Here is a 26,031-nt window from a genome sequence, read left to right as displayed (position 1 = left end):
TCTCCCTGACAGCTGGTGCCATTGCCCTTGAGTTCATATTTGCCATGTATTTACTGGAAGCAACTTTAGTCTGTAAATGTTGGACATTTCCCATGGAGGTGCAGGAAAGCAACTTCCTTCAGATTAAAAAAAAACCCAACAATTCAGGATAAACTTTAACTTGCAAGCAATACCAATGGCCAAAGCTAAGAAACCAGGGAGTAACCATGATGGTGCCCCAATGGCATTTAACAGGTTATAGGTTTGTGCTGGGGTACACATGGACATGAGTGATGACCCAAACCTGGATGAATTTACTCAGTTTATAACACTGTTGAGACTCCCTAAAAACCTCTGTGGGGTGAGGTCTCCTGTTGTATAGGTGTCCTGTCTGTTTTCCAGGGATCTGCTCCTTCTCATTCCCACCATCAGGAGAATGTGTGGGGTGCCTACCACAGCCTTGGGGTGGGGAAAGGCTGGAGGCTGTCAGGGAGCTGTGCTCTCTAGGGAGGTGTGTGCTCCCGACAGCACTGCAGTAATAAATAGTAACTTCAGGTTTGTGATCAGTCTGAAAGCTGCTCTGAATCTCTCCCATGTACTTGCTTTCCAAAACTGAGACCATTTCTAAAATTCCTGACAAAGAATGTTGATCATTGAATCATCCTGTAAAATTTGAGAGAACTGTAATTATAAGCAGTAGGGAAAAATCTATAGAAAAGAGATAATTTCCCATTAAATTCAACGGGGCAGTTGTCAGCTGATATAAATCAATGAGTTTATTGATTCAGTGGAGCCTGTTTGCACAATATAAGGGTTCAGCCCCACTGGGTTTGGGAACAGATTCCGTAGAACCCATTTCGTGTCGATGATATTCATTTTTATTCTGTTCAATATGACTAATGACTGCTGTTCCCTCAGTGTGAATGGACCAAAGGGCTCCTGTCAGAGCCTTCTGCTGGAGTGACTCACCCAGGAGAGTGAGGAGCAGTGACAGCTCCTGCAGCTGAGCAGGGAGGGCCGCGGGGATTTGTTGTCAGGAGCGGCATCACACGTGCAGGAGAATCAAGAATCACTGCCAAGTGAACCCTGAGCTGGGTTCTCCTCCCTCTCTGTGCTGTGTGCTGCCACAGAGCTCCAGTCTCACTGCAGGCTGTAAAAGGTCCGTGTGCTGGGCAATTAATCTAAATTATGCGCGCGTTTTTGAATGTGTCACACCGCATCGTTTGAACCATCGTACAAACAATGACTGCAGTTCAGGTGGAGTTCACTCTCAAAGATTCCACTGGCCCTAAGTAAAGAACCTTTAATTTTGTAAAGGATCCAGTGGTACAGACCCCTTTATTGTCTCTTGCACATGAAGCCTGAAACAATTACAGCTTACTCTATAAATCCATTTCTCCTCATTCTCTGCAATCCTCAGATTTCCTTATGCTCCCCTGACTCAGGGGAAATATTCATTAGGAAAGCACGTACATTTTCCCTAAATATATCAAGTCTGAATTGCTGAAGCTGGTGGCTGGCTCCCTTCCACACAGTTTGTAGGGAATTTTTAAAAGAAAACCCAACAGCTGATCATGCAACTAATCCAGATTTTCATTCTTTCATCCTAAGTGAGGAAAAAAAGTGCTGACAGCTGAAGTGCCTCTCTTGATTCCCTTCTGCAGTATATTATTGTGGGGCATGATGGTTTCTGCCCTGTGCTGTGCTGCTTTGGGCTGTGCTGCAGGGGTGCACGGAACTTTAAAAGCCATTCAGTCTCCCAGGGCATGAGCTCTGTGCCTGAGGGAGTGTTTGACACTCGTCCCTTGGAGCAGCAGTGCTGGAGGGTGGGAGAAGGAGGAGATGGAGGGTTGGGGTTTGCTCAGGTTGGTCCTTGCCCATCGCTGAAGGACAGACTGAGGTGCTGTAATCTCCTCTGAGCCATGTGCAGTGAGCTTCCACCCCACATCAGCATTTCTGATTGATTGATATTGATGCCTCAGATTTTAGCTTTTCTACTTTTCAGATTCTGTTCTGCTTTAGTGTGTAAGTCTAGGCTTCGTATTAGGGGATCGTGAGCTCTCTTCACAGAGCAGGGAGATAAAACAATTCCTTCTCTAGGTGGGACCCAAGGACAGCCAATCCAGATCTTGGGCCCAAGAGGAAAAACAATGTGGGCTGACAAGAGAACAACAAGAAGGATGGGGCTTCATGGGCTAAAGCTGGAATTGGACAATTAGGTCCAATATTCTAATGGACCAAAACTTATAAAAGTGTGAGACCTCTTGACCTGTTGTCCATTTTGTGCTTCTCAAGGTGGATCTTTTTGTGGCTTCTTAATAAATCCCTACTAAATTCTTTAGCTCTGTCTAGTGTCTGTTCTAGGTCAGCCTTCACAAGGCATCAATATCAGCTTGGATTTTCTACATTTTTCTCTTTCTTTTTCATCTTTCACTTAGAAATATGTACGTTTTCTTCAATTCAAAGGGAATTTAACTTCTCTTTCAGTCAGAGCTATTTCACAGGTGAAAAAAGCCAAAGATGGGGAACCTGGTGGTGCAAGGTGACTCAGAGTTGTGGGTGATTTTGCATCTGCAAAGACACCGCCAAGCAGATTTCACACCTGTAAATGGCTCGTGATTGAGAACACCTTGCTCTTGGGTGCTTGGGTTCAGGACAAAAGGCACAGGGTGCCTCTGGTAACAAGGATTTTGGGTTCCCATTTGTTGCCAGACAGGCTCTGAATGGTTCTTTTTGCAGCCCCGTGCTGTGTTAACTGCGGTGAACAGCTGAGCTCAAGTTGCTGTACTAATTCTTTCTTCAGCAGCGTTTTCCCACTCCTTTACTGTCTACATTACCCTCTTGCAGATGTCCTCCTTTCCTTCCATCAGATCTCATAGTTAAGAACAAGAAACCAGAGTGCACAGAGGTTTGTTTCCCCCACTGTGGGAGGCGGAGCACCCTTCCCTTTCCCCCGAAACACAAATCCTCCAACTCCAGCAGTTAAACCGCAATCCAGAGCACTAACATTTGGATTTGGAAGAATTTTGCATGCACAGATGGGGCTCCACAAGGTGCAAAGTTGTGAAGAATGTTGTAAATTGTCGAGTCAGGTTAAATTTAAAAAGTGAAAAGGGGAGGAAAAAAGCAAAACTGAGTGAAATGAAGAAAGAGACTCCAGATGTGGGTCGGATGGGATCTGACTGTGTTCCAAAGTTTCTTCAAGGCAAGCAGGGAAAAGTCAAGTCTTCAGGCAATGTTTTTTGAGAGCTCCAGAGGGGATGCATTAGGGACTGTGTTTTGGAGGCACATCTGCCCAGGAGATTGATCTGTCAGGGAAAGCTGGAGGCTCATCCCACCAAAGCTCCTTCCCACCTGTGCTGAGGTGATGCCTGGGTGCTGGCTTGTGCCCAGACTGAAGCAGGGGAGCAGGCAGGTACCAGGGAAGGCAGGGATGCTGCCAGGGCCTGCAGACCATGCTGGGCTTTGTAGGGTTGTGACTGGCAGGGCAGGAATGACTCTGTTCCCCACTGATGGGTGTGAGCCAGCACCTCTACCATGAGGGTGATGTTCAAGGACTGGGCAGGTTCCAGGCTGCTCCTGAAATGAAGGCAGCTGAGGGTTCACCCCTTGCTTTTTCCACAGCTCTGTGTCCTTAATGAAGGTGAAAGTAATTGGTAGTCTGCCCCTCACATCCCTTTTTAATACTGCAGTAATTCCATTTTAACCAAGCTGTGTACTTTTATCTTCCTAAGGGATCTCAAACAAGCTTTTAATTTTCAGCAAAACCTTTGCAGATCACCTCTAAGATCAGGGTCGGAGCTCATTTTTTTGGTGTCGTGCCTGAGGGAGATGGATTGGGAGGGGTTGAGGTCTGGGAGATTTCAGCAGGGCTCCTCATGAGTTGGGTGGTTGAAGATGGTGCAAAGCACAAAACTTGGTGGAAAGTGTAGCTCTGTTCACGCAGTGAGTTCAGAAACTACTGAAACATGGTTGTAATGAAGCAATATCGTAATAAAAATAAGGAACCATGGGTCATGCCATGGACCTGATTTTCCTCTCAAGCTAGGAAAACTTGGTGGACTTGCCTAGTTTCATGACAGCACAGATGAGAATTTACTTCTTCCCTTCCTTCCTTCTCCTGCTGCTGCACTTTTACTTCACAGGTTGGCACATTGTGCACACCTCAGAGCTTGCCTTGGCTCTGGGCTTGGTGTTTGGTGTCCTTTAGTGGAAGCCATAATCCACTCTGCACTGGGGTTACAGCTCCTGCAGGAAACCCCAGCATCCCTCCCAAGGCCCTCTGTCCTGTCATCTGGTGGAGTCTGGGAAGACAACAAATGTAAATAGGAAATGAATCACTCAGGATAAAACAACAAAACAACCCCCTCCTCCCCAAACCCCCACCCTACCGAAGAGAAATCCCAAACAAACTAAAACCCTGGAAGAAAACTCCAAAAACATTTTGGTTGGTGATGTACAGGGGGAGAATATGGTGTTATAAATGTAACTATGACTCAGGCAACAGAAGCGGCAACAATTATGTAGAGCAGAAAAGATTTTAAGTTGGAAAAATGTGATTGAGTTAAGAGGAAGAAAAATTTAGGCTGCATCTCATGAGAAAATAGACTAATTGTGAAATCCTCTACTACACTTAGATCTGGGCCCCTTGGGAAATAATGGAAAAGAGTGTTTCTTGGCAGTAGAAGCCCCTAGACAAAACAGCAGTGCTTTAGGAATAGGTTATGCAGAGCTGCAATATAGTTCATCAGCAGCAACCCCATTCCTGCACCAACAGGAAAGAAGCAGCTAATTTATCAGTGGTAACTTTTGTGTTTCACTGCTTCCAAAGACACTGTGGTTGCTGACAGATGTGTTTGGGTGCAGAGGTGATTTTACAAAGCGAGAATTTATCTAATAGGAACAGGTCTAAAACTAATGGTTCATTTTGCATAGGCTGCCCAGCAGTAACAGATAGGAACAGCTGTTTGCTTCTACTCTTCAAATCTGCTAGATTTGAACTATTAAATGAAAGGCAAAATAAAATGTGAGGTATTTCTTTAAACCATTCAGTCCTCCAGGGAAGGATTTGCAAATGCACACAATATTTATCATATTGAAGCTTTCCTGTTGCTTAAAAATATCTATTTTCTTGAGACACCTTATTGAAAAAGTGCCTCAGTGCTTTTCATCATCCACTGTAACTTGTTTTCAAAGCAAAAGAATATGTGCCTTGAAAATAGTTGTTCGCAGTACTGTTTGGCAAGCTTCAAAATGCACCTAAGGTTGAAAATTAAAAATACTAATCAAGAGCATGAAATGCAATTTCACAATTTGAAATGATGTTTCAAACTCCCCTGCCCATCCTAAATTTGTCACCTGTCTCAGGCTGCTGCCATTTCTGTGGCCCTGGAGCAGCAGCAACCAGAGCAGCTCAGGGGCTGCCTGTGCCTTCCACTGTGGGGGAATGAGGTTGGCTTTGCCCCCAGTGTCAGCTGAGACTTTCCACCCTCAAAAGACACAGGGCTGGATGGTATCCCCAAGCTCCCTCTGTTTGACTTTGGTTTTTAGTCTGGTTTGAGCTGGAATTCTTCTTAATGCTCTTTATCTTGGTTTTCCATCAGTGGCATTTCGATGTTTTTGCATGAGCTTGGGGCTAAGAGAAGATTCCATTTTCTCCTCTGTCCTCATTCTTCCACCCTTGCTCTCCGAGCTTATCAGCACAGCTGGTGTCAGCTGTAGTTTTTATCTCTACCTATCCTTGAGCCAGCTCAACTTACCAGGCCAAGGGAAAAAAAAAAAGAAAAAAGAAACCCCTACGAAAAGATGAATGATTTTATGCTGGGTTTGTGAATGGAATTGAGAAAACCAAATGATGCCAGTGCTGGGCAAGGTATTAGCCGAGCATGGGAGGAAGGTGGGGAACAAGAACTGCCCCTTTCAGCAGCAGAGAAGCTGAATTACATTGCTGATATTGGAGGGATAGACCTTTAGGAACAGCTCAATGACAATACCAAAATTCTCATATTTTAATTTTTTAATCAAGAATTGGTCTATATAGAAATAAAGAAATGTTGCAATACATACATAGAAACCTGCTCATAGATCGTATTCATTTCAGAAACAAGAAACTTGTCACTGAATTAACATGCAAATATACATATTATATTCATATTAAATAAGTGGAGTTATGATATTTAGTTTTGTTAAGGATTTTTTGATGTAAAATTTTTGCCCAGAGTTCAGACAGGTCAGCATATCTGCTGTTGTAGCAGCTGAAGGAAGGACAGATGCTGACTGATTGTAATTAAATGTATTTTAGTGTGTTGTTTAGTATGTATTACTTAATTTATGCCTGTTTCACACCATTGCAGTTATGCCTGCAATAGAATAAAAATGAAATTTAAATTTTCCAGCACTTCATATTAAATATATTTCCATTCATAAAAAAAAAATCCCCAACACGTAGCAAAGCTGTAACTATGTGTAAGGTATGAAAAGAAATGTCAAAAATTTGTTCTTTCTGGCTATGATTTATTATTTGTTTGTTTCCCCTAGTGAAATAGCAGGAAAAATATGAGAAAGAGACTGAGAAATGGCAGGTTACCCATTCTTTTTTCTTTACAGCTATTAAGAAGAATTTGAACTGTCAAAGTTTACTGAAATATGTCTGTGCATATTCAACTTGAATGATATGCAACACAAAAAGTACTTTTTCAGTGTGTACTCAGGTAGACAGTCCACCTCTGTTGCCAAACTGTGTAATTTTAGATCATGAAATAACACCATCCCAGCAGGTTAAATAATGCTGCAGGTCATATCTACATTCCAACAGTTTGCTGAGTGTAGGAGGGTTGGTATTGTCAAGCTGAATTAGAAAAACAAAAGCAAAATTGCCATGTGCTTGATCCAAAGCCTATTGAAGCTTACAGGCATATCTCGGTTGGTTTCTTTACTTCTGTAAGTTATCTGTTATTAGAACTGAATCAAACTTGGTTTCTTCATGCTTAGCACTGAGTTTTCAGTGTCATTAACAAGGTGAGAAACAAGCTGGTGAGACAGCATCATTTTTCCTCTTGAAAACCTGAGTACTTGCTTTAGACTTCTCATTAATTTCTTGTGCAATTAGGTGTTTACATGCAAAGATAAACCATGTCTAGTCTTTATGGCATATCTCAATCATAATGCTGAAATTAGGGAAGACAGTTCTCATAAGCTGGTGGTTCTCTGTGGTGAAGACTATCCTGTGTAAAACAGCTGGCTAAAGGGCATAATTAATTTAATGCACAACAATTGTTGTTCACTGTCTAATTATTTCAGGTTCATCTTGATATGCTTTGAAAATGTTATGCATTTTAACATGGAAGAATTCAAAATTTTATAAGCAGTGGCAAAAAGTACTTATAGCTTGCTTTCATTACTTTTTAATAGGAATATGTGGCCACAGGACAGCTGCAAATATAAAAATTACTTCATGGATAATCTTTCATGAAGTAACTCTTGAAAATAAACTGTAATAATGTAAAGAATTTTAAAACAGCTTTGAAACAAGTGATTTCTTCCATCATGGTTCATTCTCAATCTTCTTCAAGTATTTAGAGAGTCAATTGCTCTTAATTTTAGATTGTTATTAAATTAAGTGGTGATGATGACTGTGGGTAGGATGTCTTTTACTGTCTAGAGTGTCACAGTAGAGTGTAATAGTCCTAGATTTGAAATGTTTCCATCCTATTAAATGGCTGTGTTAAGTTATCATGGAAAATGAGCACCTAATTTATTTTAATCTTTCATATTCTGTGAGCTGTTTTTCTTCCTAAGTGTTTTTGAGTCACAAATGAAAATCAAAATCTGCTCTTGATGCTTACTTTGCAGTTATATCAAGAAGACCTTTATCTAGAGCTGACAAAACCCAGCTTTCCTTAAAGTTTCTTTATCTCAGAAAGACAACATAATCTATACACTCTAGTTCTGTGTGTGTTCTTGTAAATCTCTGAATATAAACCTTTCTGTAGGCAGTGCTGTACATATGTCTGTCAAATAGAATTCGTGTTCTGCTCACACAGAGATCTCCATTTTTGTGCCATTTATTCATCATGTGCCTCCTGGCTGTGTAACCTGTATGTAAATTACTAACAATTATTGACTATTTGATACTTTTGGTGATATCAGTGCTGTTTGTAGGCTAGACAACCTCTGTCTCAAATTAGAGTCTCTAAATGTTAGAGGAGCAGAAACAAATGCATTATTTTTCCTTGCAGCCTATGTTCCTTCTTTGACCATGCTTAGCTGATTTTATTATATATCTTACATAAGTGTGCAACTCTGCAATGGAGGAGATTCACATCCCCACCCTCCAGTGTGGTATGAGGCAAACCAGGTACATCACCTGCACCATCCTCTGATCAAAACACCAACATGTGCTGTAGCTTCATTTTAGGAGCACTGCAACCTGAGCCTCCTTTCATTGTGAAGGAAAATCAATCCTTCATACATGAAAACAGTTAGTAATGGTCTTACTTGAGCTTAGCTTAGACTGAATTATTCATGACTGAATTATCCATGGTGAACATTACCTGTGCAGCACACTGCCTGAACCTCTTGTTTATTTTCATTGGCGTGATTTACTTTAACAAGGACTGCAGGACCAGGTTGTGCATTTGCTGGACATGAGAATATTTCCTATTGAGATTTTTCTTTCTGTTTGATTTTTTTATTTTTCCTCCCCCTCCCTCCTGGTGGTGTGTTTGTTGTGATGGGTGGTTTTTTTTTTTTTTGTTTAGGGCCCCAGCAAGGGGTCCCAAAGAGAATGTTAGTGCTTTTGAATCTCGATGGCTCCCCGTTGGCATGCCATCTGCAGATGCTCATGTAGAGTATGTTTTAAGCAGTAAACACCTGGGGTGCTGTATTAAAAAATGCTCAGCATTTCAAAATCCTGGTGATGGAGAGTGATATGCTCTTGATATGCTTCTTGCTGTTAGAACTATAAGCTGGATCCTGCTAAGTCCTAATGCCTCCTGTTGGAGTGAATGATAGCAGAGAATACTTAGGACTTGAGAGATGCATGACTTTTCAGGTGTATTAAAAGGAGTTTAACTCTGTCAAACTCCTCTTTTATTTAGACACAGTCATTTTACACTCATCTCCTCTGCTGTCTTTTTGAAGGGCTACACTGTAATAGCCCTTGAGCAGGGGGATGAGCAGGAGTTGCTACCAGGCCTTTAGACTCACATGACACTCCTTATTTTAGTGATTCGAGTTTGAAAACACTCAAGCTGTGTCATTTTATGGTGACAAAAAATTTCAGCAGAATGGAGTGATTTTTGATGGATGTATTCCCAGGAGCTATGCTGAGGCACATGGAGGACGGGGAGCACAATTAGACACAGCCAGCACAGCTCCACCAAGGGCAAGTCTTGCCTGCCTGATCTCGTGGATTGCTGTGATGCAGTAACTACACCTATGGACAAGGGAAGAGCTGCAGGTGCCATCTGTCTCTGATAAGGCCTTTGACGTGGTACCCACAAAAGCCTAAATGAGACACAGAGGAATTTGATGGAAATTGACTGTTGGGTTGGATGGTTGAACCCAGAGGGTTCAGTGGCTCAGTGTTTGGATGGGGATCAATGATGTGCAGTGTGCCTCAGATCTGCACTGGGACCAGCAGTGTTTAATACCCTCACCAGTGACACTGACAGTGAGTGCACCCTCAGCGAGATGCAGGTGACACCAAGCTGGGTGGTGTGGTTGGCACACCTGAGGGACAGGACGCCATCCAGAGGGACCTGGGCAAGCTCCAGGAGCAGGCCTGTGTGAAACTCATGCAGTTTAACAAGGCAAGGTGCTGCACCTGAGTTGGGGCAATCCCTGGTGTCAATACAAGGTGTGGGATGAAGGGATTGAGAGAAGCCTCCCAGAGAAGGACCTGTGGGTACTGTAGGATGAAAAGCTGCATGTGAGCTGTCACTTTTGTGTCTGAGCTCAGACATAAAAAAATTCTTTAGAATGAGGGTGGTGAGGCACTGACACAGGTTGCCCAGAGAAGCTGTGGCTGCCCAATCCCTGATTCAAGACCAGGTTGGATGGGTCTCTGAGCAACCTGCTCTAGTGGAAGATGTCCCTGCTCATTGCATACATGACTTCTAAAGACCTCTTTCAACACAAACCACTCTATGAGTCTCCAGTAGTAAAAAATAAAAAAAACACCTGCAAAGAGCCCTAAAAACATGGAGTGTGTGTAATAACAATAAAAGATATAATTACCTAACATGATTTTTATAATCTCCCACTTAATGGCCCAAAACGGTAAAAATAAAGTCTGCATGTATTGAAGTAATTTTCAGATTAATTCAGAAAGAAGTAAATACAATTTGGGTCGTGTTGCTTTTCATGACCCTAAAACCCCATTCAAATAAGCACTATGGATTTTAAAGATCTACCATGTCTTTGTTGATGTATTATTGATTGTGGTTAGTCAGCAGTTCAGCTCTTGCTGTTCAAGACTGCCCAAGGCACTAAGATCACTTGTTAGCAGATTATATTGCTCAGGTTTATTTTCTCTGCTAGGTTTATTTTCTTTTTTAAGGTGTTTTGGTTCCTAAAAATTATGAACTGCCTTCTTGTTTAATTTTAACTAATGATAATATGGTTAATGTGCGGCCAATACTTGTGAGCAAATGCCTTTGTCCTTTTTTTTTTTTTAGTCACATCTAAAGTTCATTACCTGTGTAGGTTAAATTTCACATGCTTTACAACTCAATTGATAGGAAACATAGTGGACAGAGGTCTTTGTAATAAATATGGCAAATTTCCCCTCTAGAGTAAGTGCTGTGACTGCAGCTCCTGAGATTGATGCAAAATGGATCATATATTTGGTTGGTTTTAAGGGTATTTTCCATCTAGAATATTTGTGTGAATCTAAAAAGAACAAAGTAAGGTATTGGAAAGTTTTGGTGATGGTTTTCTGTTTTGTTGTTTTGGGATTTTTTTAAATGTTTTGGTTTGTTGGTTTTCTTTGAGTTTGTGATTTTGGTATATTGGCTGACAGTTTGCTGCTTATAACTTCACGGCTGTTGGCTTGTGGAGGTTGTTTTTTGGATCAAAATATTCTCTTTTAATGAGGCTGTGTGATCTCTATTCTATTGTTGTTGTACTAATTAACTTTGAGTGTTTTGAGCATTTTTCAGGGATGTCATTTGGGTTTTTCTTCTAAAAACCCCCCATTATTTTAGTAAGTGAAATTGCATGTACTGAAGTTACTCAACTGATATGCAGAATTAAACCAGGCAGCTGTTATTATTTGAGTTACTAACTCTAGGGGTAAATACAGCCCCTGAAATGTTGGCAGCCCCAGTACCTGCTTGTGCTAGTAAACAATAGGTGCAAGTAGCAAAGCAGTGGGTAGACAATCTGTGATAATATATGCAGTAGTCTTCTTTTTCTTTTATAAATCACAATTTAAGTGCTTGGATAACGTGGTATCTCAGCAACAACTTGACAAGAGACATACAATACACTCTCAGAGAATAGAAAAAAACATCATTTGTCACCAATAAAGGTGTTTAGCATTCTGATCCTTCCAACATAAATTAATTTGCAGTTATACTAGCAGTGTTTTTACATATGTATTTGGCATTTGCATCAAACTGCTTCCAGTCCTTAGGAGCACTCGCTGCTTTTCTGAGTATTAACTGTTCAGGATGTGGGTACAGGTTAATGTACTGCATGCCTTAGGATCAGCTCTGGTTTCTCTGTTACACAGTGCGTTTAGTCTTCAGGGGATTAAACATGTTCTTCATGAATAAAAATGAATATTTATTAAATGCTGTATCAGGATATACTTATTCATACAGAAAATTCAATATATTACTTGAATGGTGTACAGGAATCTGAAGAAAACTCAGGGAAGCTTTTTATTCCAGTAGAAATTTTGTGTATTTATGTATTTTTTTACTGTTTTAAGACTTGGGCGTGCACTTTGAAAATGGGTTTAAGATTTAAGAAAAACAGATTTCTAAGTAGTCATTCTTTTCAACTGGTGACAGATTTAGAAGATAAAGAATTGCAGACTTAGTTCCCAAATGTACCTTGCCGTATGTGACAGATAAAGAAAGTTACAGAACCAGGCAATTGTTTCAGCCTGGTAGATGATTGCAACTTTTGCAAAGAACAACTTTTTAGGAAAAAAACCTCAAACATGAAAGCAAAGTAAATATTATTTGCTGTATTTAGTATTCATGGGCTGTACAATAACGATTGATCGTTACTGAGTATTGTTTCTAAAGCTTTGTGAAGATAAAAAATGCTAGGTCTGGTGGCTTGATAAAAAAATTTAAACATTTACCACAAAGAAATGCTATTGTTTTCTCACATCTGTAGTAGTATTTATAACTGCATTGTCTTAAGGGTGGTGGGGGAGGGAGAAAAGAATGAAAAAATAAAATAGAATTAGTTCAAGGCTTAGACCCTTCTTTGCTGAGGTCCTACATATGTTTTTGACACTTGAAACAAAGGATGACAATAGGAGATATATTTCAAAACAGGCACAGAGACTGACTCTATTAAATCCATACCTGCTGTTAGCCTCAACAGTACTTTGGGTTGAATATTTTTAGTCTGATTCTATGCCAATTTACTTGTATTATTTTCAAGCTGTGTAACCAGCAGACCATCATGAATTGACATATTCCTTTTTAATTATAACCTCTTTTAAGTTTCGAGATGTTTACATTGATTGTGTAGCCTTGTGAAATCAGCAGTAGGACCAAAGCTGGGCTCTGAGGGTAACAAGCAGCAGCTGTAATAAACACACTCTGCAGACAGAAATGGGAACATGCTGGTGGGGGATATATGAATCCTTGTTCAGCTGTGACATGTGCTTATCAAGATGCAGAATGAAATAATTTTGCACGTAGAATCCAGCAAGTAAAGATGGAAGGGGAAAATGTCTGATTTTTGTGGTGGCTGCTCCCTGGCTGGCCTGTGTGCCGCTCTCCCCCAGGTGCTGAGGTGTAGCAGAAGAGGGCAAGGGCAGTCAGTTTAATCACTGTGGTTTGTTCACCTGATACCTCTGCAATGATAAAATATAATCCTGGCTGAGGGATGTTTGCCTCTTGCTGCATGGTTTATATGAATAGATGTAAACTTACTGCAGACTGGGCCAGGCAGGCCTTGCGTAGCTCAAGGCAGGAGGCATTGCTGTCACAGGCACCAGGCCTGCAGCAGCTTTACATCTAGAACTGGTGAGGGAAACAGAGGAACCACTTTAAAATCATCCCAGATCAGGTACAACACACATTTCCCATCTTTGTCCCACGTCTTGCTCAACTATGAAGGAAAAAGGGCTGCTGGACGACTTCTTTTGAGGTACTGCATTTGCTGTTTCTGTAGGGGCAAGTCAGAAAGGAAACAAAACCATTAAATGAGGTTAATGAGACCTATAAGAGCATTGCTAGGGAATAGATGTGACTGTGGAATGCACAGGGGTTTTATGGTACCCCTCCCTGTCCTATGGGATGCAGTAGGGATTGTGTGGAGCACTGGGCCACAGAGCTCTCATCCTCCCACGTTAGAGACACAACTTGAATGTCAAAAGAAATAAAAGAATTATGTAAATGAATTATTATAAATGCATCTTATGAGAATTGTTTCTCCATTTTGGTTATGTGATTCAATAGGAAAGAGATAATCCTTTGTGGAGCCTTGTGGAGAGCCTGGGATCTGATTCATCACTGCTCCTTTAGATAATTCACTAGTTCCACTTATTTGAGATTTGAATCAACCTTTAGGGCTGGCCCTTCCAGTTTGAATTGAGAGGGGTGTGAGGTGAGCAAGCTCATGATTTAGGGTTCTTGTCAGGTGCCTAAAGCTAGCCAAGAGCAGAGCTGAGCAAGCTAAGAATAAACTCCAGAGCTTGGCTTGGGCAACTGCTGGAGCATCAGCCACACTTGGAAACAGCATCAACAGATTGAAGGGGTTTGGCCTTCAAAACTGCAACAGATTGAAGGAGTTTGGCTTGGGAAAACTGTAGGAGCAGGAGCAGCAGTTTGTGAGACAGCCTGGCTTATGCAAATGTAGAAATGGCAGCAGCAGGTTCTGATGGGATGTGTTGCTGGGGTATCTCCAAAAATTTTTAAACTGGCTGCTCCTGTAATACCAGGGCCCTATCACCTATATGCTCAATTTATCACTCTATCTTGGAACTTCTCCATCAGAGTAGTAGAAAGCAAATGTTATCCTGCCATATAAGAGAGAGAGAAAGCAAACCCACTCAGCTTATTATTTACAGACCTATCTCACTGCTTCCAACTCTATCCATAATAGATAATGAATAAATTGGTTCACAAGCAACTGTTTAAGTACTTGGAGTTAAACAACATACTGAATGATGCTCAGTCTGGATTTCATTCTCATTATTTCACTGTCATTGCACTGAGAAATTGTTGGAGATGTTTTCTCTGCCATGGATCAAAGTCTGGTTTTGGGTGCAGCGTTTATTCCTCTAAGTCCCTTTTGACGTGACCTGCCATTTCCACATGCACAAATTCATTTGAAATCAGTTCAAACAAAAGTAGAAGACAATTGTTTTCAGTCACATTTGCCTCCCAGGACTCAGGTGGATTTCATTAGCAATGAACAGTCACGTATGCAATATATTACTGAGAAGTCTTGTAGCTGGGTACCATATTGGCCATTACATGTTCATTAAAAGCTGTTGTGCATGTTAATGGGAAGATACAGTTCTTCATGGTTAAAACACATGGAGTGGAGCCAAATCTCCATTAAAATTGAAAGCAAGTCTGAAATCAGAACCTTCTCTCTTACCAAAAGCATCTTGTCTTTTTTTTCTTCATATGTTTCTGGACATAGAAACAGATATCCAGGAACAGCATCAGTGGAATTCTGTTGTAGAAAGCAAAAAATCTAGGAGGAAGGAGAGATTTGAGTGAGAATGAGGTGCTCCAGTATACCCATAGAATTTCTTGTTCTCACCAGGACATTAAAGCAATATTAAAACACCAAATATGCCAAACAGTTTTGCCACAAGAAAAATGTGTAGAATTGTCTTTGTATGGTCAGGAGTATATAACTCATAGCATAAAACAGAGGCTTGACTTCTGCTGCTCATTGTTGAACCGTTAACCAGAATCTTATTGAAGTTGAATAATAGTCAATAAGACTTCATCAAAGCTCCTTAGGTCTAGTCTTAGTTTGAAGAAATTCTGGGTTTAGTATGACTCAGGTAGGCTGTGTGGCAAAACTGAAATACAGCTCAGAAGTACAGACTGGAGGGCTGAAGATTCAGGTGATATTCCTGGTTTCACCAAAACCTTTAGAAGCTGTTTTCCTCTCTTGCTTTTTTCCTCCCCCCCCCTTTTTTTTTTCAGTGAGGATTACAGGTTTATGAAACATTATTTAAATAATGTTAGACACTTAGACTACTATTTCCCATTGTCTGTCTGAATACTGTTGTGGGAACCCAGTGGATGGGTGGCAGTAAGGGTGGAAATAGCTGGAATTTAGCCTATGTGCATTTATCCATGATTTCTGAGATGAAGGATGGATGTTGCTAAGTCACAACTCTCAATTTTTGCTTGGATGTGTATACATATAGGATTAATTCTAAGGATTAGGAATTCTGGTCAAAAGTTAAAAAAATTGTACTTAAAATACATGTGTTGCATTTCCTTCTTCTCCCTTTGCTTCACACACATCTGTCAAATGAGATGCAGATGCACTGCTATTAGATTTAATTTCTATCTCTTAAAAAAAATAAGGCTGTGATTGCAGTGCAGAAAACTTGGAAAAGGAAAAAAAAAAAAAGAAAGAAATGCCCTTGCAGATTCCTTTTAACTTGTGTTTGTACATCCTCTGGCTTCCTTAGGTCCAGACTCAGGTTAACTTGGTGGCTGTACTCAGTAAAGGGCATGGGAGGAATCCATCTCCCTCCTTCTGGACAGAACAACTGATTCTGTGCCAAGAAGGAAATTAATTCTTCTAATACAAGGCAACAACAAATTGTGGTTTCCAGCCACAGAAGGTAGAAGGGAAGGGAGAGGTGTGTCTCTGAAGAGCAATGTTTCTTGGGATTGTGATTGTATGGTGTTTCTGGGGGCTGTTCCTGCCAGTGAAACAGAGAGTCCCCCCTCTCCAGGGCGGGTGTTTGGGGCTGCAGCTGAGCCATAAAGAGATCAGGCTGCTGCACAAGAGCCACATGTCACAGCAGAAGCTTTACTTGAAAAAAATACCCAGGACCAGGTCTCTGTGCTTAAATAATCTGAACTCCTTTTGTTTGGTTTTGTTCTGTTTTTAATTTTAGGGAGGGGTGTGGTGTTTTTGTTGTTGATTTAATTTTTCTCCCCCGAAGAACAGACATATAATTGTTTTTAATCTGTCTGTGACTTGAGTTTGGATAGGAGCACATGTGTGTACATACCTGCAGAAGGAAAAGGGTCAGATTTGAACAGTAAGAACAGGGGTTTTGTAAATTCATCTTTATTTTGCTGATGGAAAGCAGTAGTACCTGGTGTGTCAGAGTTACAAATAAAAATGGAGATGTCTGTTGATCTGTTGTACCTTATGGACTGTGGTGATACTGAAAGGACAAAACCATGATGGTTTTTAGGTTTTTTTAGCTTCATTTCTCCCCTTTGAATTCTCAGACTAATTCAATAATACCTACATGATTTGTAGGCTTGTACTTTTCTCTGTTCTGTCTCTTTTTGTGTCTGTCACTGAAATATATATGCGGCTGTAATGGATTTCAGTACAGAATGTGTATCACACCTCTTGCTTTGTATTTTTATTCAGTGGCCTGTCTGTTTAGGCATCCTGGGAAAGATTCCTTCTTACAGACATCTATATCTGTTTGCTCTCTGAGCCTCCATAATGAATCTGGTTTTGTGCTATCTAGAATTAATATGAATTGTAAAACAGCTTTGTCAGTTCCTCTTATTTACTTTCCTTGGATTTGTTATATTTTGCCTTTGATGTCATAAATTTCATAAGCTTAAACACCTTAAAAGTTCATTTCAGAGAGTTTATCAGCAGAACATGAATATCCTCTATTTTTACCTAAGTTACCCAGTCAGCTGTGTGCTCTGTCTTTATGTTTCTGTACTTTATTCTCTCTCCAGTGCTGAAAGGATAGTATTTATATACCAGTAATTAATCAATGCTTAAGTGTTCTTATTGAAATATTTGGTTTGTAAGTGATGGTGGAGTATTTCAGTCATGGATGCAGATGAAATCAAACACAAAAAAGGTCTAGGTTTTTGCTCAAAACCTATTCTGAAAATGGATTCTGTTATTCTGAGGAATCCTCATGAAAGGCTCTCCAGCAGGTGCAAAATCTTGTGGAGACATTTCCTCTCACTCTGGGTTGGCCAGCAGGAAAGACAGAATGGAATAATTGGCCAGAAGTCATGCAGAAAAGAATTAAATGGGCTTGTTGTAATTAAAAAATATTTGTTGAGTTACCAATTCTCTTTCAGGTAAAGAGAGGTTATTTTAGCTTTTTTGGAATGATGCCCCAAGTAACAGGGATAATGTATTTCATGCAGGAATTTTTTAGTAAAAAAAGGAAGGTTTCTTCTCCATTGGCTGAAGATGAATTCGTGTGCATTTCTTTCCATAGCATCCCATGCTTTAAGCAGTGCTTCTTTTCTCTGCCATCTTTCTTCTTTAAAAAGTCTGGCCAATAAGGAGCATGTGCTCTCAAAGCAGACTCTGAAAATATGATAACAGGGCTTTGCTGGCAACAAAAAGGTGGGAGATATGGAGAAATGGGAATTGATTGTGAAACAATCCTTTGATGTTGGGGAAGTGAAACGCCTCTTCCAGCAGCAGTAAAAGATAGACATCTTATGACATGCTTTTGTGTCTTAGAGCATTTCACAGTGCCTCATAAAATGGCTTTCTCAAGAACAGCACAGTCCCACTGAACATTGCAGTGGCTGTAGAGACTGGATTTTGGCTTCACTACTAGATTTTTTCCCTCATTGTCCATGCCTTTGTGAGAAGCTCATGGTTCTTTTTTGTGCTTTGTGCTTTTTGCATACCAAAGTTTTAAACCAAGAACAGAAGGTCAAGAAAGTTGTGTTTCAGTGGATATGAAAGTTGTGTTTCTGGTCTGTATTCCCTCAAGAAGACTAGTGCTTGGAGACATATCTGGAATTTTCATATCACACTGCTAAAATAGAATTCATTACTTTAGGAGACCCATCCAGACCATATCTTTCTTCTTTGAGGATTAGCCACTCATTAGTATAAAAACAAACTTGATCTTTCTCGATTTGGGAAAGATCCTGGGTTTAAGGGGTTTGTGGAATGGATTTTCAGGAATGATTTCTTCACAGACAATTCAATGCAAGGAGATTCCAAATTTCTGTGCAAACTCCTGTCTCCTGAAAACTAGACAAAATATACAAAGGAAAATCTTAAGAGAAAGGGAAAATCCTATTCTGCTTTCCTAACATTTGAGCTATATTATTAAAAATGTATGAACTCCCTGAATACAAATCATCTCCTGAAGGAAGGATGACAAGTCAAAGTTCTGAATCTCATCTTCCAATATTTTTTTACATACAAGGTTTATAGGAAGAAGTAAAAACTTTTATTATCCTGAATGAAACACTTGAAAACAGCAGGCAAGGATTTTGGACCTTCAAATCCATACTTGCACAGTTATGAATTGAATGTGCTGGAGAGAAATGGGCATAGGGCTTGGAAATTTGCTGACATTCATCTCCAATTGCAGATTATTTAAAAGGCAGGAAAATTGGCCAAACAGATTCAAAGAGAAGGCTTCACCAATGAGGAGCTAATTCCACATGCTTGTCTGGTATCCCTGAAAAGAAGTTGTCTCCCTTGGCTTCTGCTGGCTGGAAAAACACATTACTGCAAGAGCTGACATAATGAAAACATCTTCCTGACATGGTTTCAACTTTGTCTTTTGCTGTGAAACATGGAGCAATAGTTGCATGCTCAGATCAGGGGAGCCTGTGTATTAATCAGCTTGGGTTTGTGGTTAGCAGCATATGCTTTCCCTCTGGAACAGAAGCCCTTGGGAGCAGTGTGTCAGCAGAGGCTGTTTCTGAGGCAGGTTTTAAGGTGAGGTTATTTCACGTACAGAATAAAGATTGAGCCTTAGAAATGCAGCAACTGAAAATGGCTGGATAATGTTTAGTGCTTGAAAATACTTCATAGCACCAAGTATTGAAAAGGTGGGGTGTTTTTCTTGTTTCTTTCATCTCTGGTGCCATGAATAAAGAGACTATATAGAAACAATGGCAGCTTTTTTTAGTTTTGCCTTTGACATCAGTGGAAGGAACATTGGGCCTTTTGGCAGAGAATAGACTTTAAATCTTGCAAGAGACCATATCACAATTACCTTTCCAAATGGAAAAGTACAGCTTGGGTACTGTAACAGAAACAGCCATGGATTGTAGGCTATGCTTTATTCCTTTGATTCCAGATATCAAACAAATTAAAGCTGGCTTTAACAACTCCATCACCCTTGCTGGTACTTCTATTATAAAAGAGATGATTTCCTCTGTTAAGTTCCTGTCAATTACCATTTCTCTTTAAAATAAAAAAAATCGTGGAAAACAGTTGATAGCCCACAAATACATGGCCATCGAATTGCTGAGGTAACTAATGTCAAAGACATCTAAAGCTAAGAATTGGTGTTAATCTACTTTTTGATGTGGTTATAGATTGAATAATAATTTATGTTGACCTGCTTTCCCAACACCACATATTTATAAAGATTATAAATAAATTGTGGCTGCGCATAGAAGTAAATTAAGTGTTCAGATGCAGTGACTTTAGAATGTATTTATGGAATTAACTTCCTCTTTGATATACGTGTGCCAATGTTTCATGAACTGTAGGCAGTTCTCCTCCCTACACATTTGTCAGGACATGACCTCCAATCTTGCAAGTTTATTTTCTTCACAAAATCTTCCTTCCTCATAACTGTTATGACACCATCCATATAAAATCTGAAAAAAGTTTTCATCTCTGTTTCCTTCTCTGTAAGGCCAGAGGAAAAAAAGCAAAGATTTTTGGACCTCGTTGTGATGTGCAGAGTCATTTGCTGGGGGAGCTCATGCTGGTTTCTGTTATGCTGGTGAGTTTTGTGAAGAAGGATGTTTTCCACTATACACCAGCTTGATGGCAGGAATATATTTAGCATAAAATCCCAGAATTTTTTTTTTCCAGCAGCCCAATTGCAGCAAAACCAGAACACATAGATGGTGGTAGATTTTTATGAGACTTTACATGCCATAGTATTTTGGAATAGAGGTTACAAAAGGGACAAAGGAACACATCCCTGCATGGACCCATGGGTGCTTCTCTCTGAACAGGGGAGCTGCCACTTGCTCTTCTCTCCCTTTAAGGAAAGAGGAGTGAAAAAGAGGGTCTTGCTATAGGACAACATGGATGGTTTTAAACTGAAGGAGAGTAATTTTAGATTAGGTAAAAAGAAATTTTTTACAACGGTGGAACATTGGAGCAGGTTTCCCAGAGAGGCTGGGGCTGCTGCATCCCTGGAAATGTCCAAGGCCAGGTTGGATAGGGCTTGGAGCAACCTGGGATGGTGGAAGGTGTCCCTGCCCATGGCAAGGGGTGGGAATGACTTTTAAATGTCCCTTCCAACTCACCCCATTCTATTTTATTAACTCCTCAGTCATGGCTGCTATAACCTTCTACTTGATCTATCATAACTTTCTAGATCTGATGCCCCACTCACTCTGAACCTGAGAATGTGATTCATTTAAACTTTTAAAGAGAGATAATAGCAATGTAAATAAATTTTACAGTAGCTCATAATGCTTTTAATAGCATGAATGTTGATAGAGTTTTTCTACAAAGTCCCAAGGCACTATATACAGCTGCACTATTAAAATAGGAAAAGTCATAAAATATAGAAGGCTTATGTGGTAACAAAAGGATCTTAATCCTGTGTGAATCTGTGAAGTGCAGGTCAGGATCTTAGGCATTATTATCTTCAGGCTAAGCTTTAAATCATAGGTGTATGAATAAAATATTTGTTGTTGCTTTTGTGAATTGAGGCTAGGACTTAAAAGCAAATTTATTTTCACTAACAATCTCTGTACTCAAGCTATTAAATAGGCAGCTATTAGTCATAAATTATTTCAAAAATCTCCAGTGCAGAGTTTGAAAGAGGGTTTGCCCAGAAAATTGAAGCAAGATCAGAAGTTTGAACAATGGTGTGGCCTTAACTGGATGTTACAGTGTGTTCAAGAAGGCTCCATTCCATGGTACCCAGTTGTGTCTGAAACTTCATGCAGGTTTTCTTCTTGACTGTAGTTAAAGATGCATTTTTTCCTTTTATTTCCAAACCTTTTCAGCTTCTCCCTTCCCATTCTACATCTGCTGGAGCACGTCCTGTGTTAGGGCCTGAATATCTGATTTAGCAGCCTGCACAAGATCTATCCCCAGAATTTTTAATACGTACCAAGTATTTGACTTACTGTAGTAGATCCTTGATGAAATATGCTGGAATATTGATAGAAAAGAGATAAATCTTATTTGGAAAGGTCAGGCAAAAAAAAAGAGTGTGTTACTTTAAACTCCATCATTTGGTAGATGCAATCTTGGGAAAAGGAGGGAGGGGGACAGGCAAAAGGAATTTAATGGATTAAAGATATTAGAACTTCTTGGATCAGATGGGACTGTTTAACTTCTGTCAAGGACAGCAGACAAATGGTCTGTAGAGATGTGGAGCCATTAGTCATCAGGTCTAACAAGCTAGCAGAAGGTGGATGAAAACAGACTAGAAAACAGACAAAAACCCAAATGCAGTGTCTGTCTTCAGAAATTATGCAGCTCAGCCTCAGCTGTCAAAAAAAGGGAAAGAAATAATTAAAGTACTCTGAAGTAACTCTAACATTGTAGAGAAATACATAACTGCTGGTGTGGGTTTACTGAGAGCACATCACATTGAATGAGTCTAATTTTCTTTTACAACCGAGCAGCTTCTTTTGTGGTCAGGTAAGGAGCTGTAGGTGTTAGAGACTGACAGGGCTTTGCTGAGGCCAGCCTGCTTTCATGGCATTCTCACAAAGCAGGCAGGGAAATGCTGGAGCTGTGCTTAATGCAGTGCAAGACCAGCTGTATTAATGCACTCAGAGACCTTAGCAAGAGTTCACCTCAAAGTGGGGGACAACTTATCTCCAAAGACAGAGGTAGGAGTTATGTTGGGTCATGAGCTGAGCAAGCCAAGGCTTTGATGTGCAAGATTCTCAGTTAACTCTTGCAGGTACAAGTAATTGCCCTGGTAAAAGCTTGGCTCAGTATCTACTGTTTAATTTTGTGTACTGCACTTGGAGCAGGACACAGAGCAGCAGGAGTGACCAGAGCCTCGAGAACAAGATGTACAATGACTGACTGACTGACACAAAGCAGAGCTTGGAGGATGGAGGAATACACAGTTTCTGCAAACTTTAAGGATCTTGTAGGACAGAAGGGTCTAAGCTGTTTTCTGTATTGCAGGTGATAGGGCAGATTGCAAGGAGCATCAGCTGCAGCAAAAAATATTCAGACTAGATAATAAAAAAAAATTATCTGTCAACTGTGTAATGATGCAGAGTTTTCTGAGGTGGTCTGTAAAGCGTCATTAGAGATCTTTAATTACCCAAACGTTTAGCTGATGCAATGTAAAGTTATTTGAGCCTTCCTTAAGACAAGGAGATACACTGGATGACCTTTCTGAGTCCATTCTTTGCCCATTTTACTGTGATTCTATTAATTACTTTATTTACTAACATAATTTTCCTCACATTTTGTTAGAGACTGGTAACAAATCTTCCAATTCATCATACTATCCTGTGAGCTGGCAGTGATATCTCTCTGCTAAAGCATTTACAAAATGCAAAATGAGTAAATAGTCTTTTAATGAAATGTATCTATGAAAGGTAGGCCATTTCCTCTCAGAATTGAATTAAGCATTACAAGTGATCAATAACTAGATTTCTGCATCTACTGAAAAGCTCTGCTGTAGAGTCATATAAATAGTTCAGAGTAAGAGAATATGGCTGATATTTTATCACTGTGCCTCTGGAAATGTCCAAAATCTGCTGCCTGTCTTAAAAGATGTGTGACTGGATAGATTGATCCTCTTTCATCTCTGGGCTACTGGATCGGCTTTAGCTTAACCCCAGAATTATGGGTCATGTCTTCTATCACAGGGTACCAGAGACCTCTGCAAAAATCTGAAGAATTCTGGGCAGATTTCTGAGGCTCTGGCAAGTATTCATCATCCCTTTTAAAAGCACTGAGTCAAAATCTGCAAGAATTAAGGCATGTAATTGGATGTATCAGAACAAAAGCAGCTTGACTTTAGGTACTGTGAGCCTGCTTTGCTGTGGCTTTAGTGCTCTTCCCCAAGCTGGGTTAGAACACTTAGTTGTGGACATGTGTCAAGTGACTGTGCTGTTCCTGGTGCTGTTTGTCCTTTACATACAAGAAAATCCCTTCAGTCCATAGCCGTGTGCCACTGGTCCCCCAAGTGTCAACTCAATATCCAAACACAAACTTCCCTAAACAGGGAAGTGCATCATTTTCTGTAATGCAAAACTTCTTGAAATGATTAATCCACTTTGTCTGGTTTGAGGTAGACATTGTGTGTCATAAATGGAAATATTTTCTATTTCAAAGCTTCCCCTTCAATCAGAGGAAGCTTTAAAAAGTTACTTACTTGTTAATTAATTGAGAGTCAGAAATCTATCTCCTATGAATATAATGGGAACCTAATATCCATCAATGTGACCAGTAGAGACAGATATTCCTCTTTTCTTTAGGTTATTCATCCTTTTAGATTTTAAAATGCTTTTATTGCAGTACTATTCAGATTTTAACACTCATGTGTTTCTCACTGGCCTCTTCTTCAACTTCTAGTTTTAGTGAGCTGCGTGTTCCACTGTGTAAACAGGGTCTGTTTCATCTACTGCTATTTGTGTGGTTGTTTTCATATTCCATTTCTTGCTGTCAAAGTGGTTGCTTATTGTGCTGAAAAGACCCTGTTTCAGTTCTCCCAGCTCCATAATGTGCTCACATCTCATGCTTTTTCTAAAAGGGGCAGGTGAGGTCAGAGTCACTTGGTGGGGAAGGAAGGACAAAAGGTGTTTGGTGACAGGATCTGTGTCCATTTCAGCTTTGTGTAAGCTTTGTACTTAATGGCAGTGCAGGACTTCAAGACTGTGGATGCAGTTGCCCTCTTCCTTTAAAACAGCTTCAGAAAACTTCATCTTCTCATCCCCTTACTCCTCACTCGCCAGTGAGCAGGGCATGAGCTCTCAGAGACCTTTCTTGCCCTATTGAGAGCACTGTGCTTAACTAAGTTTTCCAGACTTCTGTTCATTGTTTCCACCTGACCTGCACAGTTGTCTCTTCAATTGCTTCATGGTGTATACCAGGGTGTTTTAAGCTACCTGACTATTAAGGGCTGTCTATATTTTGCTACAGTGCTTCTCATTTTCCTTTCTGTTTTGTCGCTGTTATAACTGGAAGCCGTAATTAACCACGTACTTCACATGTGTTACCTGTTACCAAGGCAATATTGTCTTTAAATCTGAGGAGGTGGATTTGCTTTCTTTATATCCCAAGTGCTCTATTCTGATTTCAGATTTGCACCTGCTTAGCAACGAGGCATGTTTAAGGGGCCAGCTGTAACTTTGGCTTAAAAGTACAGCTGAGTCGAGATGTGATTGTCCTTAAAAACACCAAAGATCAGGCTCTAAGTATTTAGCAGTACATCTATATATTAGAATTATATTAGATTCTTAGACCCCAGTGGGGTTTATTTCTTTCTCAAAAAAAAACTTATTTGTTTTGCATACAAAACTGTAAATGTTGGTCTTTGCATGGAGTAACCATATTGTTATGATTTGTGGTTAGTGGGGTGATCTATATATATTTATATATGTGTATTTAGATATATATATTAAAGTTTATTTATATATCTATCACAGTTTGTACTGTGTAAGAAATCCCCATTCCTGCTATAGTCTAAGTGGCTGAAACATGTAACATGTTTTGTCTGGTGGAGTGTAAAAGTGAGGTAAACATTCCTTTCCCATCACCTCCCAATATTTGTTTTAGTGTAGGGAATTCTTTCTTTGTTGCATTGTGTCCATCTGCTATTTGCTGCCAGGCATCCCAGCACATGCACAGTTATACCAATAAGTTGCCCTCCACCTTATCTTACGCTGAAGGGCCCTTCTGGCTTCTCTAGTTCTCTACTTTTAGATATTTAACTAAACTCTTCTGTGCCAGGGAGAAATTCTGCGCAGATGAAAAGCAGACTGTAGAAGGACATAATAATTATACCAGCAGAAAAATGTCAGCAGACTAATGTAGGTCCCCTATAGGGGTTTGAATCATCTTATGAAAAGTGAAGCCATTAAATAAAACAAAATGTTAGAGATTTTGTTGGGAGTGACAGAAACAGCAAAATGTTCTTCCTGCTGTATCTCTGACGTTCAGCAATTTTTGGCTGAGTGAAAACAGCAGGCTATCTTTCTGAGTTAGCAGAGTTCAGATGCATATAAAGGTTTCTTAAGGAGAAAAATATGAACCATGCCCTGGCAGAAGTACTTGTTGGGTGTTTTATCATAAATTTTTTAAAAATAAAATAATCTGCAGCACAATTCTGGGAACAAATGAACTCAGAGGAGCTGCAGAATCTTGCAAGAATCATCTGGTCTTTTGCCTTTGAATGCAGGCTCAATTAAATCCCAGAATTACAAGGCCAATCTATGTAGTTTTGTTAATGGGGGAGAAAATAAAATAATCAAGTGCTGGGAAAATACCTAGTGATGTGTGACCCCCCCTAATTCTTACAGAATTAATATTCATGGTTTTACTGTGTTTATCCAAACTTACTGTTTATAACTCCTTTATTAATAGTCTTTTGAAACACTCCTGACAATGCCCATGTTCCACTGAAGGAGAAATGGAGGCTCTGTTCACAGAATTTCTGTGAATAGGCTCTTGCTATTTGAAGAGGAAAAGACATATTCTTTGACAAGTGTGCAAAGAGGAAAAAAA

At 40.0% G+C, this 26,031-nt stretch overlaps 1 protein-coding gene across 1 annotated transcript in view; it reads left to right on the top strand.

The window, feature by feature from the left end:
• NLGN1 (neuroligin 1) overlaps positions 1–26,031 on the top strand; it is a 426,636-nt gene that overhangs the window by 13,140 nt on the left and 387,465 nt on the right. The gene's annotated exons all lie outside the window — the stretch shown is intronic.

This window comes from Melospiza melodia, chromosome 12, assembly GCF_035770615.1.
Source record: "Melospiza melodia melodia isolate bMelMel2 chromosome 12, bMelMel2.pri, whole genome shotgun sequence".
NCBI lineage: Eukaryota > Metazoa > Chordata > Aves > Passeriformes > Passerellidae > Melospiza > Melospiza melodia.
Note: the sequence above shows the minus strand (reverse complement) of the source record. Positions and strands in the feature narration are given on the sequence as shown.